The sequence below is a fragment of the Pseudophryne corroboree genome, chromosome 5 (genome assembly GCF_028390025.1).
Source record: "Pseudophryne corroboree isolate aPseCor3 chromosome 5, aPseCor3.hap2, whole genome shotgun sequence".
In the NCBI taxonomy this organism is placed as follows: domain Eukaryota; kingdom Metazoa; phylum Chordata; class Amphibia; order Anura; family Myobatrachidae; genus Pseudophryne; species Pseudophryne corroboree.
This window is the reverse complement of record NC_086448.1, coordinates 632,258,275-632,273,757: the sequence shown is the minus strand read 5'-3', so window position 1 is coordinate 632,273,757 and position 15,483 is coordinate 632,258,275. Positions and strand designations below refer to the sequence as shown.

Here is a 15,483-nt window from a genome sequence, read left to right as displayed (position 1 = left end):
TTGAATGTGCTGACAACAAAATCACACAAAAATTATCAATGGAAATCAATTTTATTAACCCATGGAGGTCTGGATTTGGAGTCACACTCAAAATTAAAGTGGAAAAACACACTACATGCTGATCCAACTTTGATGTAATGTCCTTAAAACAAGTCAAAATTAGGCTCAGTAGTGTGTGTGGCCTCCACGTGCCTGTATGACCTCCCTACAATGCCTGGGCATGCTCCTGATGAGGTGGCGGATTGTCTCCTGAGGGATCTTCTCCCAGACCTGGACTAAAGCATCTGCCAACTCCTGGACAGTCTTTGGTGCAACGTGGCGTTGGTGGATGGAGCGAGACATGATGTCCCAGATGTGCTCAATTGGATTCAGGTCTGGGGAACGGGCGGGCCAGTCCATAGCATCAATGCCTTCATCTTGCAGGAACTGCTGACACACTCCAGCCACATGAGGTCTAGCATTGTCTTGCATTAGGAGGTACCCAGGGCCAACCGCACCAGCATATTGTCTCACAAGGGGTCTGAGGATCTCATCTCGGTACATAATGGCAGTCAGGCTACCTCTGGCGAGCACATGGAAGGCTGTGCGGCCCCCCAAAGAAATGCCACCCCACACCATTACTGACCCACTGCCAAACCGGTCATGCTGGAGGATGTTGCAGGCAGCAGAACATTCTCCTTGGCATCTCCAGACTGTCACGTCTGTCACATGTGCTCAGTGAGAACCTGCTTTCATCTGTGAAGAGCACAGGGCGCCAGTGGCGAATTTGCCAATCTTGGTGTTCTCTGGCAAATTCCAAACGTCCTGCACGGTGTTGGGCTGTAAGCACAACCCCCACCTGTGGACGTCGGGCCCTCATGGATCCTGTTTCTGATCGTTTGAGTAGACACATGCACATTTGTGGCTTGCTGGAGGTCATTTTGCAGGGCTCTGGCAGTGCTCCTCCTGTTCCTCCTTGCACAAAGGCGGAGGTAGCGGTCCTGCTGCTGGGTTGTTGCCCTCCTACGGCCTCCTAGACATCTCCTGATGTACTGGCCTGTCTCCTGGTAGCGCCTCCATGCTCTGGACACTACGCTGACAGACACAGCAAACCTTCTTGCCACAGCTCGCATTAATGTGCCATCCTGGATGAGCTGCACTACACTACCTGAGCCACTTGTGTGGATTGTAGGGAGGTCATACAGGCACGTGGAGGCCACACACACTACTGAGCCTCATTTTGACTTGTTTTAAGGACATTACATCAAAGTTGGATCAGCCTGTAGTGTGTTTTTCAACTTTAATTTTGAGTGTGACTCCTAATCCAGACCTCCATGGGTTAATAAATTTGATTTCCATTGATAATTTTTGTGTGATTTTGTTGTCAGCACATTCAGCTATGTAAAGAACAAAGTATTTAATAAGAATATTTCATTCATTCAGATCTAGGATGTGTTATTTTAGTGTTCCCTTTATTTTTTTGAGCAGTGTATATCATCTCACTCATTATAAGTTTGTTCTCATTATGGGGTATATGCAATTGCGGTCGAATTCCCGAAATTGTCGAATTTCGGGTCATTTTCGACCAAAAAAAAAATTCGCCTATGCAATTCAATGCTTTCCGACCAAAAAACGGACTTTCAAAATTCGACTTTTTGAAATTCGAATTTTTGCAAATTCGACTTTTCTGCAATGATATAAGTGCTGCAATTCGACCAAAGCATATTCAATTCAAGTTTGGAAATTCGACAGCAGTGCTTTTAGACAGCAAATTCGTCATTTTCAATCCGCCACACTTTGGAGGGTGAAAACAAATAAAAAAATTTTAAACATGTTTTTTTTTGTGGTTTTTTTTTTTGGGAATAGCAGATCTATTTATATTAGAAGGGATTAGGTACTTTTTTTTTTTTTTTTGGAGGCACAAATATTATTTATATATTTTTTAAAATATTATTTTTTTTTATTTTTTATTTTATTGCTGGAACGGTAAAATCCTAAAAAAAAATGGCGTGGGGTCCCCCCTCCAAAGCATAACCAGCCTCGGGCTCTTCGAGCTGGTCCTGGTTCTAAAAATGCGGGGGAAAAATTGACAGGGGATCCCCCGTATTTTTAAAACCAGCACCGGGCTCTGCGCCTGGTGCTGGTGCCAAAAATACGGGGGACAAAAAGCGTAGGGGTCCCCCGTATTTTTAACACCAGCATCGGGCTCCACTAGCTGGACAGATAATGCCACAGCCGGGGGTCACTTTTATGCCGTGCCCTGCGGCCGTGGCATTAAATATCCAACTAGTCACCCCTGGCCGGGGTACCCTGGGGGAGTGGGGACCCCTTCAATCAAGGGGTCCCCCCCCCAGCCACCCAAGGGCCAGGGGTGAAGCCCGAGGCTGTCCCCCCCCATCCAATGGGCTGCGGATGGGGGGGCTGATAGCCTTTTGTGATCAGGAAAAGAATATTGTTTTTTCCAGCAGTACTACAAGTCCCAGCAAGCCTCCCCCGCAAGCTGGTACTTGGAGAACCACAAGTACCAGCATGCGGGAGAAAAGCGGGCCCGCTGGTACCTGTAGTACTACTGGAAAAAAAATACCCAAATAAAAACAGGACACACACACCGTCGACAGTAAAACTTTATTACACACTGCCGACACACACATACTTACCTATGTTCACACGCCGACATCGGTCCTCTTCTCCATGTAGAATCCACGGATACCTGAAAATAAAAGATCAATATACTCACCTCAACCAGGGTCCAGAGATAAATCCACGTACTTGTAGAAAATAACAAACCGGACACCCGACCAAACGGACTGAAAGGGGTCCCATGCTGACACATGGGACCCCTATCCCCGAATGCAGAGAGACCTCTCAGTGACAGCTGTCACTGAAAGGTCTCTAAAGCCAATCAGGAAGCGCAACTTCGTTGCGCTCACCTGATTGGCTGTGCGCTGTCTGAACTCAGACAGCGCATCGCACAGCCCCGTCCATTATATTCAATGGTGGGAACTTAGCGGCTAGCGGTGAGGTCACCCGCCGGTCAGCGGCTGACCGCGGGTTAGCCCCACCGCTACCCGCAAAGTTCCCACCATTGAAAGTAATGGAGCGGCTTTGCGATGCGCTGTCTGACAGCACAGACAGCGCACAGCCAATCAGGTGAGCGCCACGGAAGTAGCGCTTCCTGATTGGCTGAAGGGACTTCAGTGACAGGAGTCACGTGATGTCCCGGCATTCGGGAGAAAGGGGTCTGATGTGTCAGCATGGGACCCCTTTCAGTCCGGTATGGAGCGGGTATTTGCGTTTTTTTTTTTTTACAAGTACGTGGATTTATCTCTCTGGACGTGGATTTATCTCTGGACGCTGGAAGGTGAGTATAATTTTTTCACAGGTACCTCGGATCGTCGGAGACCGTGGCAGTCGGCATGTCAACATAGGTAAGTATGTGTGTGTCGGTAGTGTGTAATAAAGTTTTACTTTCACGGTGTGTGTGTGTACTGTTTTTATTTGGGTATTTTTTTCCCAGTAGAACTACAGGTACCAGCGGGCCCGTTTTTCTCCCGCATGCTGGTACTTGTGGTTCTCCAAGTACCAGCTTGCGGGGGAGGCTTGCTGGGACTTGTAGTACTACTGGAAAAAACAATATCTTTTTATTATCACAAAAGGCTATCAGCCCCCCCATCCGCAGCCCATTGGATGGGGGGGGACAGCCTCGGGCTTCACCCCTGGCCCTTGGGTGGCTGGGGGGGGGACCCCTTGATTGAAGGGGTCCCCACTCACCCAGGGTACCCCGGCCAGGGTGACTAGTTGGATATTTGATGCCACGGCCGCAGGGCACGGCATAAAAGTGACCCCCGGCTGTGGCATTATCTGTCCAGCTAGTGGAGCCCGATGCTGGTGTTAAAAATACGGGGGACCCCTACTCTTTTTGTCCCCCGTATTTTTGGCACCAGCACCAGGCGCAGAGCCCGGTGCTGGTTTTAAAAATACGGGGGATCCCTGCCCAATTTTTCCCCTGCATTTTTAGAACCAGGACCAGCTCGAAGAGCCCGAGGCTGGTTATGCTTTGGAGGGGGGACCCCACGCCATTTTTTTTTCCGGGTTTTTCCCGTTTTTTAAAATCGCGGCAAAATCCGCCAAATCGGACGATTTTCGCCCGCGATTCTGGCGAATCCGTTTTTCATTGAATATGGTGAATTCCGGCAGCCACCTGCCGGAATTCACCTGGCGAATTTAGTCGAATTAAAAAACGGCGAAAAATTGCCGCGATTCGCCGTGAATTGCATATACCCCTATGTGATTTAAATAGCTCCAGTGTGATATGTATGAAATTGCCATTTAATACTCGTCTCTATCACTGTTTATTTTTATAGATGGATCTTTTAATTACATATTATCAGCTGCTAGTAGTTAGCTCATTAAATAGGTTTAAATAGACTCTCCGCAGAGACTGAGAATCACTTCTGACAAAGCTGGGTGGTCGTGCCCAGGGAAATGCGTCAAGATTCCTAATTTGCCTATACATACAGTATCTTCTTCTGAATACCAAGGATCCAGATATGGACTATTGCTAACTGACTCTGGTGAGCTTTGGACAATTTACCTTGTGACTACAGCATATAATTGGAACCCCAGTGGATACCGCACAGCGAGCGTGCATGCTGATATAAGAGACCAGGGGGACCAGGGATGGGATGTACTAAGCGAAAAATGCAGTAAACCCCCTGTTTACCGCATTTTCCTAATGTACTATCCCCCGTCCAGCAGGACAGCGTTGCGGAGGGGTTCGCCAGCTTTTGCTGGCGATGCCCCATAGAAGCCTATGGGCTTCTCTCCGCAGCGCTGTATGAGGGATCCGATCGGATCCCTCCCAGCATGCCCAGCGGCCGGCCCCATCACCCTGCGCATGCGCAGACTGACTCCCGGGGCCGAATCCCAGAAGTCAGGCTGCTGCACATTGCAGAGGACAGCTCTTATCGGAAGAGCTGTCCTCTGCAATGCTGATCACATATGTAAGTACATATGCGATCAGCATCGGGGCAATGGGCGGCTATGTACATTAGTACATCCCTCCCCAGGTGTGGACTCTGCATCAAGCATGATTGGGTAATATTCCAAGTGTCCTTTTGGGAATATTGCTCTCAGCCTAAATCCGGGATCATATTGCAGAACTTTATGAGGCAGAATATTCATTTAATGATCCTCAGCGATATCTATGCAGTTTTTATCATATGTTTTATAGATGTGTGTATTAAAATAAGATTTTACTTACCGATAAATCTATTTCTCGTAGTCCGTAGTGGATGCTGGGACTCCGTAAGGACCATGGGGGGGTAGCGGCTCCGCAGGAGACAGGGCACAAAATAAAAGCTTAAGGATCAGGTGGTGTGCACTGGCTCCTCCCCCTATGACCCTCCTCCAAGCCTCAGTTAGGATACTGTGCCCGGACGAGCGTACATAATAAGGAAGGATATTGAATCCCGGGTAAGACTCATACCAGCCACACCAATCACACCGTACAACTTGTGATCTGAACCCAGTTAACAGTATGATAAACGCAAAGGAGCCTCTGAAAAGATGGCTCACAACAATAATAACCCGAATTTTTGTAACAATAACTATATACAAGTATTGCAGACAATCCGCACTAGGGATGGGCGCCCAGCATCCACTACGGACTACGAGAAATAGATTTATCGGTAAGTAAAATCTTATTTTCTCTGACGTCCTAGTGGATGCTGGGACTCCGTAAGGACCATGGGGATTATACCAAAGCTCCCAAACGGGCGGGAGAGTGCGGATGACTCTGAAGCACCGAATGAGAGAACTCCAGGTCCTCCTCAGCCAGGGTATCAAATTTGTAGAATTTAGCAAACGTGTTTGCCCCTGACCAAGTAGCTGCTCGGCAAAGTTGTAAAGCCGAGACCCCTCGGGCAGCCGCCCAAGATGAGCCCACTTTCCTTGTGGAATGGGCTTTTACTGATTTTGGCTGTGGCAATCCTGCCACAGAATGTGCAAGCTGAACTGTACTACAAATCCAACGAGCAATCGTCTGCTTAGAAGCAGGAGCACCCAGCTTGTTGGGTGCATACAGGATAAACAGCGAGTCAGATTTTCTGACTCCAGCCGTCCTGGAAACATATATTTTCAAGGCCCTGACAACGTCAAGCAACTTAGAGTCCTCTAAGTCCCTGGTAGCCGCAGGTACCACAATAGGTTGGTTCATGTGAAATGCAGAAACCACCTTAGGTAGAAATTGAGGACGAGTCCTCAATTCCGCCCTGTCAGAATGAAAAAATAAGTAAGGGCTTTTATATGATAAAGCCGCCAATTCTGACACACGCCTGGCTGAAGCCAAGGCTAACAGCATCGACACCTTCCATGTGAGATATTTTAAGTCCACAGTGGAAAGTGGTTCAAACCAATGTGACTTTAGAAAACTCAACACCACATTGAGATCCCAAGGTGCCACTGGAGGCACAAAAGGAGGCTGTATGTGCAGCACCCCTTTTACAAATGTCTGAACTTCAGGTACTGAAGCCAGTTCTTTCTGGAAGAAAATCGACAGGGCCGAAATTTGAACCTTAATGGACCCTAATTTTAGGCCCATAGACAGTCCTGTTTGCAGGAAATGAAGGAAACGACCCAGTTGAAATTCCTCTGTAGGGGCCTTCTTGGCCTCACACCACGCAACATATTTACGCCAAATGCGGTGATAATGTTTTGCGGTTACGTCCTTCCTGGCTTTGACCAGAGTAGGGATGACTTCTTCTGGAATGCCTTTTTCCCTCAGGATCCGGCGTTCAACCGCCATGCCGTCAAGCGCAGCCGCGGTAAGTCTTGGAACAGACAAGGTCCCTGCAGTAGCAGGTCCTTTCTTAGAGGTAGAGGCCACGGTTCGTCCGTGAGCATCTCTTGAAGTTCCGGGTACCAAGTCCTTCTTGGCCAATCCGGAACCACGAGTATAGTTCTTACTCCTCTCCTTCTTATGATTCTCAGTACTTTTGGTATGAGAGGCAGAGGAGGGAACACATACACTGACTGGTACACCCACGGCGTTACCAGAGCGTCCACTGCTATTGCCTGAGGGTCCCTTGACCTGGCGCAATATCTGTCCAGTTTTTTGTTTAGACGTGACGCCATCATGTCCACCTTTGGTTTTTCCCAACGGTTTACAATCAGGTGGAAGACTTCTGGGTGAAGTCCCCACTCTCCCGGGTGAAGGTCGTGTCTGCTGAGGAAGTCTGCTTCCCAGTTGTCCACTCCCGGAATGAACACTGCTGACAGTGCTATCACATGATTTTCCGCCCAGCGAAGAATCCTTGCAGCTTCTGCCATTGCCCTCCTGCTTCTCGTGCCGCCCTCTCTGTTTACGTGGGCGACTGACGTGATGTTGTCCGATTGGATCAACACCGCCTGACCCTGAAGCAGAGGTTTTGCTTGACTTAGGGCATTGTAAATGGCCCTTAGTTCCAGAATGTTTATATGAAGAGATGTTTCCATGCTTGACCACAAGCCCTGGAAATTCCTTCCCTGTGTGACTGCTCCCCAGCCTCTCAGGCTGGCATCCGTGGTTACCAGGATCCAATCCTGAATGCCAAATCTGCGGCCCTCTAGTAGATGAGCACTCTGCAGCCACCACAGGAGAGACACCCTTGTCCATTTGTCCAGTAGATCCCACTGAAACGTTCTTGCATGGAATCTTCCGAATGGAATCGCTTCGTAAGAAGCCACCATTTTTCCCAGGACCCTCATGCACTGATGCACTGAGACCTGGCCTGGTATTAGGAGGTTCCTGACTAGCTCGGATAACTCCCTGGCCTTCTCCTCCGGGAGAAACACCTTCTTCTGGACTGTGTCCAGAATCATTCCTAGGAACAGTAGACGTGTCGTTGGAATCAGCTGCGATTTTGGAATATTTAGAATCCACCCGTGCTGACGTAACACTACCTGAGATAGTGCTACTCCGACTTCTAACTGTTCCCTGGATCTTGCCCTTATCAGGAGATCGTCCAAGTAAGGGATAATTAAAATGCCTTTTCTTCGTAGAAGAATCATCATTTCGGCCATTACCTTGGAAAAGACCCGAGGTGCCGTGGACAATCCAAACGGCAGCGTCTGAAACTGATAATGACAGTTTTGTACTACAAACCTGAGGTACCCTTGGTGAGAAGGGTATATTGGGACGTGGAGATAAGCATCTTTGATGTCCAGAGACACCATATAGTCCCCTTCTTCCAGGTTCGCTATCACTGCTCTGAGTGACTCCATCTTGAATTTGAACCTTTTTATGTAAGTGTTCAAGGATTTCAGATTTAAAATTGGTCTCACCGAGCCGTCCGGCTTCGGTACCACAAACAGCGTGGAATAATACCCCTTTCCCTGTTGCAGGAGGGGTACCTTGATTATCACCTGCTGGGAATACAGCTTGTGAATGGCTTCCAAAACTGCCTCCCTGTCGGAGGGAGACTTTGGTAAAGCAGACTTCAGGAACCGACGAGGGGGAAACGCCTCGAATTCCAGTTTGTACCCCTGCGATACTACCTGTAGAATCCAGGGATCCACTTGCGAGTGAGCCCACTGCGCGTTGAAATTCTTGAGACGGGCCCCCACCATATCTGAGTCTGCTTGTAAAGCCCCAGCGTCATGCTGAAGACTTGGCAGAAGCAGGGGAGGGCTTCTGCTCCTGGGAAGCGGCTGCATGGTGCAGTCTTTTTCCTCTTCCTCTGCCCCGGGGCAGAAAGGAGTGGCCTTTTGCTCGCTTGTACTTATGGGAACGAAAGGACTGAGTTTGAAAAGACGGTGTCTTTTTCTGCTGATGTGAAGTGACCTGGGGTAAAAAGGTGGATTTCCCAGCCGTTGCCGTGGCCACCAGGTCCGATAGACCAGCCCCAAATAACTCCTCCCCTTTATACGGCAATACTTCCATGTGCCGTTTGGAATCCGCATCCCCTGACCACTGTCGCGTCCATAACGCTCTTCTGGCAGAGATGGACATAGCACTTACTCTTGATGCCAGGGTGCAAATATCCCTCTGTGCATCACGCATATATAGTAATGCATCCTTTAAATGTTCTATAGTTAACAAAATATTGTCCCTATCCAGGGTATCAATATTCTCAGTCAGGGAATCCGACCATGCGACTCCAGCACTGCACATCCAGGCTGAGGCGATTGCTGGTCGCAGTATAACACCAGTATGTGTGTATATACTTTTTAGGATATTTTCCAGCCTTCTATCAGCTGGTTCTTTGAGGGTGGCCGTATCAGGAGACGGTAACGCTACTTGTTTAGATAAACGTGTGAGCGCCTTATCTACCCTAGGGGGTGTTTCCCAACGCGCCCTAACCTCTGGCGGGAAGGGATATAATGCTAATAATTTTTTAGAAATTAGCTGTTTTTTATCGGGGGAAACCCACGCTTTATCACACACCTCATTTATTTCCTCTGACTCAGGAAAAACTATTGGTAGTTTTTTCACACCCCACATAATACCCTTCTTTGTGGTACTTGTAGTGTCAGAAAGGTTCAATGCCTCTTTCATTGCCGTGATCATGTAACGTGTGGCCCTACTGGACATTACGTTTGTCTCGTCACCGTCGACACTAGACTCAGTATCTGTGTCAGGGTCTGTGTCGACCCACTGAGGTAACGGGCGTTTTAGCGCCCCTGACGGTGTCTGAGACGCCTGGACAGGCACTAATTGATTTGCCGGCTGTCTCATGTTGTCAACAGTTTTTTGCAAATTGCTGACATTATCACTTAATTGTTTAAATACAATCATCCAGTCAGGTGTCGACTCCCTAGGGGGTGACATCACCAACACAGGCAACTGCTCCGCCTCCACATCATTTTCCTCCTCATACATGTCGACACACGCGTACCGACACACAGCACACACACCGGGAATGCTCTGATAGAGGACAGGACCCCACTTAGCCCTTTGGAGAGACAGAGGGAGAGTCTGCCAGCACACACCCAGCGCTATATATATATATACAGGGATAACCTTATATAAGTGTTATTCCCTTATAGCTGCTGTTATTATCGTTATTTGCTGCCAAAAATGCCCCCCCTTCTCTTTTTTACCCTGATTCTGAAGCAGGACTGCAGGGGAGAGTCAGGGAGCCGTCCTTCCAGCGGAGCTGTGAGGGAAAATGGCGCTTGTGTGCTGAGGAGATAGGCTCCGCCCCTTCACGACGTCCTTATCTCCCGCTTTTTTGTGTAAAAATGGCAGGGGTTAAAATACATCCATATAGCCCAGGAGCTATATGTGATGTATTCTTTTTGCCACCTAAGGTATATACTGTTATATTGCGTCTCAGGGCGCTCCCCCCCAGCGCCCTGCACCCTCAGTGACCGGAGTGTGAAGTGTGCTGAGAGCAATGGCGCACAGCTGCGGTGCTGTGCGCTACCTTAGTCTGAAGACAGGATGTCTTCTGCCGCCGATTTCACCGGACCTCTTCGTCTCTTCTGGCTCTGTAAGGGGGACGGCGGCGCGGCTCCGGTGACCCATCCAGGCTGAACCTGTGATCGTCCCTCTGGAGCTAATGTCCAGTAGCCTAAGAAACCCGATCCACTCTGCACTCAGGTGAGTCCGTTTCTTCTCCCCTTAGTCCCACGATGCAGTGAGCCTGTTGCCAGCAGGACTCACTGAAAATAAAAAAACCTAAACTAAACTTTTATTCTAAGCAGCTCAGGAGAGCCACCTAGATTGCACCCTTCTCGGCCGGGCACAAAAATCTAACTGAGGCTTGGAGGAGGGTCATAGGGGGAGGAGCCAGTGCACACCACCTGATCCTTAAGCTTTTATTTTGTGCCCTGTCTCCTGCGGAGCCGCTACCCCCCCATGGTCCTTACGGAGTCCCAGCATCCACTAGGACGTCAGAGAAAATGTAATTGTTAAATCCATCCATCTCATGCATTAATTTAGAGACACAGCTCAGTGCCAGTTTCATTTTTAATTATCCTTTTAATTTTGTGGGACTGACAATCCCTGTACTGGCTGCTTTGACAGTGCATCTGGTCTACACAATTAGTTTTTCTTTCCAGTTGGCCCACAACTGTGTGGAGTTTGTATTTTCTCCCCATGCTTGTATGGGTTTCCTCTGGGTACTCTGATTTCCTCCCACAATCAAAAATATACTGGCAGATTAATTGTGGTAGGGAATATAGATTGTAAACTCCACTGGGGCAGGGACTGATGTGAATGGCCAAATGATCTCTGTAAAGCGCTGCGGAATATTGGCCTAATTCAGACCTGATCGCAGCAGCAAATTTGTTCTCTAATAGGCAAAACCATGTGCACTGCAGGGAGATATTACATGGTCAGAGAGAGTTAGATTTGTTTGGGTGTGTGAAATCTAATTTGCAGTGTAAAAATAAAGCAGCCAGAAATTACCCTGCACAGAAACAATTTAATCCACCCAAATCTAACTCTCTCTACACATGTTATATCTCCCCCCCCCCCCCCCCCCCCCTTCACCTGCAGTGCACATGGTTTTGCTCATTAGAGAACAGACTTGCTGCTGCGATCAGGTCTGAATTAGGACCTATGTGTGTGCAGGGCCAGTGCTAGGGTGTTCAGCGCCCCCCTTGCAAACTATAAATGTGTGCCCTCCTGAACATTACAAAGGGACAGCGTGCGCCTTTGTCCCGTGTCAAAAAAGGGGTGTGGTCTCACAAGGAAGGGCCGTACAATAATACCCCCATTTCAAATTATGCCACTCAGTAGCACAATCTTATTCACATTACACTGCACATAGTGGTGTTGTTTATACACATAATGCCCCCAGTAGTAGTGCTGCTTATACACATAATGAACCCAGTAGTAGTGCTCATTACACACATAATGCCCTCAGTAGTAGTGCCGCTTATACACATACTGTATCATTATTTTAGCTCGCTACCCCCGGAGTAGCTAGGCACCCAACCCTTTACACAGCTAAACTTGATTACTATGGGCGCAATATGCACGATAACGGAGATCATTTTAGAAAGGAAATTGGGCGTGATATATCAGTTGAATCTCACGCTTTCTCTTACACACTCTCTTTCCATCCACTTACCTAGTCTGGCTGGCCGGATCTGTAGCAGCTCATCCTCCTCTGTAGCAGCCTGGTCCCGTGTAGCTTTGCCTCCTCAGTCCCCTGTAGCTCCACCCCCTTTTGGGGAGGGGGGGTTGCTTCAAGTTGCCGGTGCTGCTGCCTGTCATACAGTGTGACAGGCGCAGCAGCAGGGATGCAGAGCAGGGACAGCGCCTCTCCAGCCTGGCCCCACTGCTTTGCATCCATTTGTTGGGCAGGTAGCGCTGGGCCTGTGTGCAGAGCTGGATTAAGGCTTTGGGGGGCCTGGGGCATTTAAGACTGGGGGGGCCCTCATTCAGATGTGGATGGAGTAGCTATCGCTGCTGCTTACATAAAAGCAGCAGCGATAGCACTAATGTGGTAATGCAGCAGTAGGCATCATGCCTCCAGCTGCATTACTGATATGAACTATGTCCAAGGATGGGGATTTAGTTGGTCACAATACCGACGGCTACATCCCAAACCCCCTAAATCCCGACAAGCATTGGCTGGCTGCGTGACCCAAGGGGTTGCGCAAGCCGCCTGCCACAATACCTACCAAGAGGCCAGGAAATATCCGTCCTCTGACAGAGATCCTGGCCTACTGTGTCCCCGGAGACACGCCTCTGTTTGGAGAAATGGAGGCCGTCGCTGCCCCCAAACGGCATCAGACTGTCAATCACTGACAGTCTGATGCCGTCTTATGTCTGGCGCCACAGACCCGTACTGCGCACATGCAGTACGAGTCTGGTCCATGCACAAAGTACTGACCATCGGTACTTTGCTGCATGAGCCGCTACTCATCCACATCTCAATAAGAGCCATGGTGCGCAAGCCTTCTGTGTGTACATAAACAGGGAGCATGGACACACGTCACGCAAAAAATTCACTTCATATGCCCCCAGCATCATGCACACAGCAGGTGGGAGCGTTCCCTCCGTACCTTTTCTCCATCCCACAGGTGGGACAGTACCCGAAAAACAAGACGGTCCCACCAAAACGTAATGGTTGGCAGGAAATGCATGCATTCATACTCATATACACTCACACACACTATATATATATATAGATATATATCTATCACACACACACACACACACACACACACACACACACACACGTATGTATATATATATATATATATATATATATACAGTGTGTATATATATATATATATATATATATATATACATAAACACACAAAAGCATACATACAGTCTCACACGTATACACATGCATGTATACTGTTACACACTGACAGTTACACACTTATACACATACATTCACACAGTCACACAGACACATATATTCACAAACATAGTCACACACTTATACATATATATACATTTGTCACACACAGTCAGAAACATAAACACCTTACCACAAACAATCACACATTTATACACATATTATACAAATACTGTACTGTGCTCCTCTCCTCCCTAGTCTTACCTCACTATCACACACTGACTGGGTGGGCCGTTGGCACATGTCTGTAGCTGCTCCTACTGCCTTCTCTCCTCCCTCCTCTCACATGCTGCCTGCAGTGAAACTGAAAGCAGTGCCGTGTAGCCCCGCCCCCCGGCTTGGATTCCACCCCTCTGCCCTCTCCCTCTACTCTCTTTGGAATTTATGCAGCTTGCGGTGCACTTTGCACTGCAGCTGCACACTGAACTGTGGGGCCCCTAGCAGCAGGGGGGCCCAGGGTAATGTACCTCCTGTGACCCCCCCTTAATCCGGCTCTGCCTGTGTGTGCGCTATATAAATAACTGATAATAATATCTGCTGTTATCCTGACACACATTTTATCTGACCGTGCATGCCCAGCATTACTCTGGTTCAGGCCCTAAATGAAAAGCCTTGCTGGGGAAGTACTGTGTCCTGTTGCTAGACACCATAATTTTCTCTATCCCCCTATGCAAGTCATAGCTGTCACCTTGCGCATACCTCCCAACTGTCCCGATTTTCGCGGGACAGTCCCGTTTTTTGGGGACTGTCCCGCTGTCCCACCCGCGGGCCGCAGTGTCCCGCGGTGGGGGGGTCAGTTGGGAGGCTCTGTCAATCGCTGCTCTGCTTAGCAGAGCAGCGGTGAATAGACGATGCGCATGCGCACAGCGTCTATTCAGTGGAGTCAGAGGGAGAGGGAGCATGCCAGCGGCTCACAGCCTCAGTGACGAAAACGGGGGCGTGGCTCGAGACAGCGGGTCCTCCGCGAAGCCACGCCCCCTTTTCACAGACCACGCCCCTTACTTGTGCAGAAGTCTAGTCCCTTAGCATACTCCTGATATAGGTTGAGTATCCCATATCCAAAATGCTTGGGACCAGAAGTATTTTGGATATCGGATTTTTCCGTATTTTGGAATAATTGCATACCATAATGATATATCATTGCGATGGGACCCAAGTCTAAGCACAGAATGCATTTATGATTCATATACACCTTATATACACAGCCTGAAGGTCATTTTAGCCAATATTTTTAATAACTTTGTGCATTAAACAAAGTGTGTGTACATTCACACAATTCATTTATGTTTCATATACACCTCATACACACAGCCAGAAGGTCATTTAATACAATTTTTTTTAATAACTTAAGTTTGTGTACATTGAGACATCAGAAAACTAAGGTTTCACTATCTTAGTCTCACTCGAAAAAGTCTGTATTTTGGAATATTCCATACTTTGGAACATTTGGATATGGGATACTCAACCTGTATTCGTTATTCCAATGCTGCATCTTTGGACCCAGCAGTAATCAGAGAAGCCACAGGTGTTTTTTTTTTTTTTTTACTTAAGACGCCCTTCTGTGTTTTTTTTGCATAATTTTGCACTGTGCGGCATACAAAGGCACAGTGACTGTGCCATTACCGTGCAGCTGTGATAAAGTTTGGATTCTTACAGTAAAATGGGAACTTCAAGGGGATAACAATAATTGGAGGAGCAATAGTGAGGAAAAAAAGAAGAAAAACTATGGGGCTGATTCTGAGTCGAACAGATCTATATGCACTGATGCGAACGATGAGTTTCTTCATACAGTGAATTTCCCCATTTTTGCTTAACTTCGCCCTTCTGAGTCAGATGTAGTAAGCAGGGATCTGTCTTTTCCGTGAAAGTGGTGGTTTCATGATAGCAACAATGCGATCGCACGGATCTGCCCTGAGTTGTGGGAGTGCCATAGATGTGTAAGCTAAAGCTCTATGCGATTCGCATGCACAAGGAGGGGAAACCTGTTCCTGGTGGCTCTGTTACATGTAGTATGGGACTGGTACAGTGTTGATACTTGCAGACACACAAACTCCCGTATTAGTACTACAGGCTCTATGACTTCTGTGGCAGCTGCAACTCCAGCCATTTTGCGTGTGACTCAGAATCAGCCCCTATGTGTCAATAATACTAGCTTCTTCCAGGAAGCTGGGTGCTGGAAAGGCTTGTACAAGTGGGTAGT

General features: G+C 48.1%; 1 protein-coding gene across 1 annotated transcript in view; it reads right to left on the bottom strand.

The window, feature by feature from the left end:
• The window catches only part of RBBP8 (RB binding protein 8, endonuclease), a 313,130-nt gene extending 299,624 nt beyond the window's left edge, over nt 1-13,506 (bottom strand). Inside the window, exon 1 of the mRNA XM_063923586.1 lies at nt 13,488-13,506. The gene's annotated coding sequence lies outside the window, so the exon portion shown is untranslated. The remainder of the gene's footprint in view (nt 1-13,487) is intronic.
• Between the last annotated feature and the right edge of the window lie 1,977 nt (nt 13,507-15,483).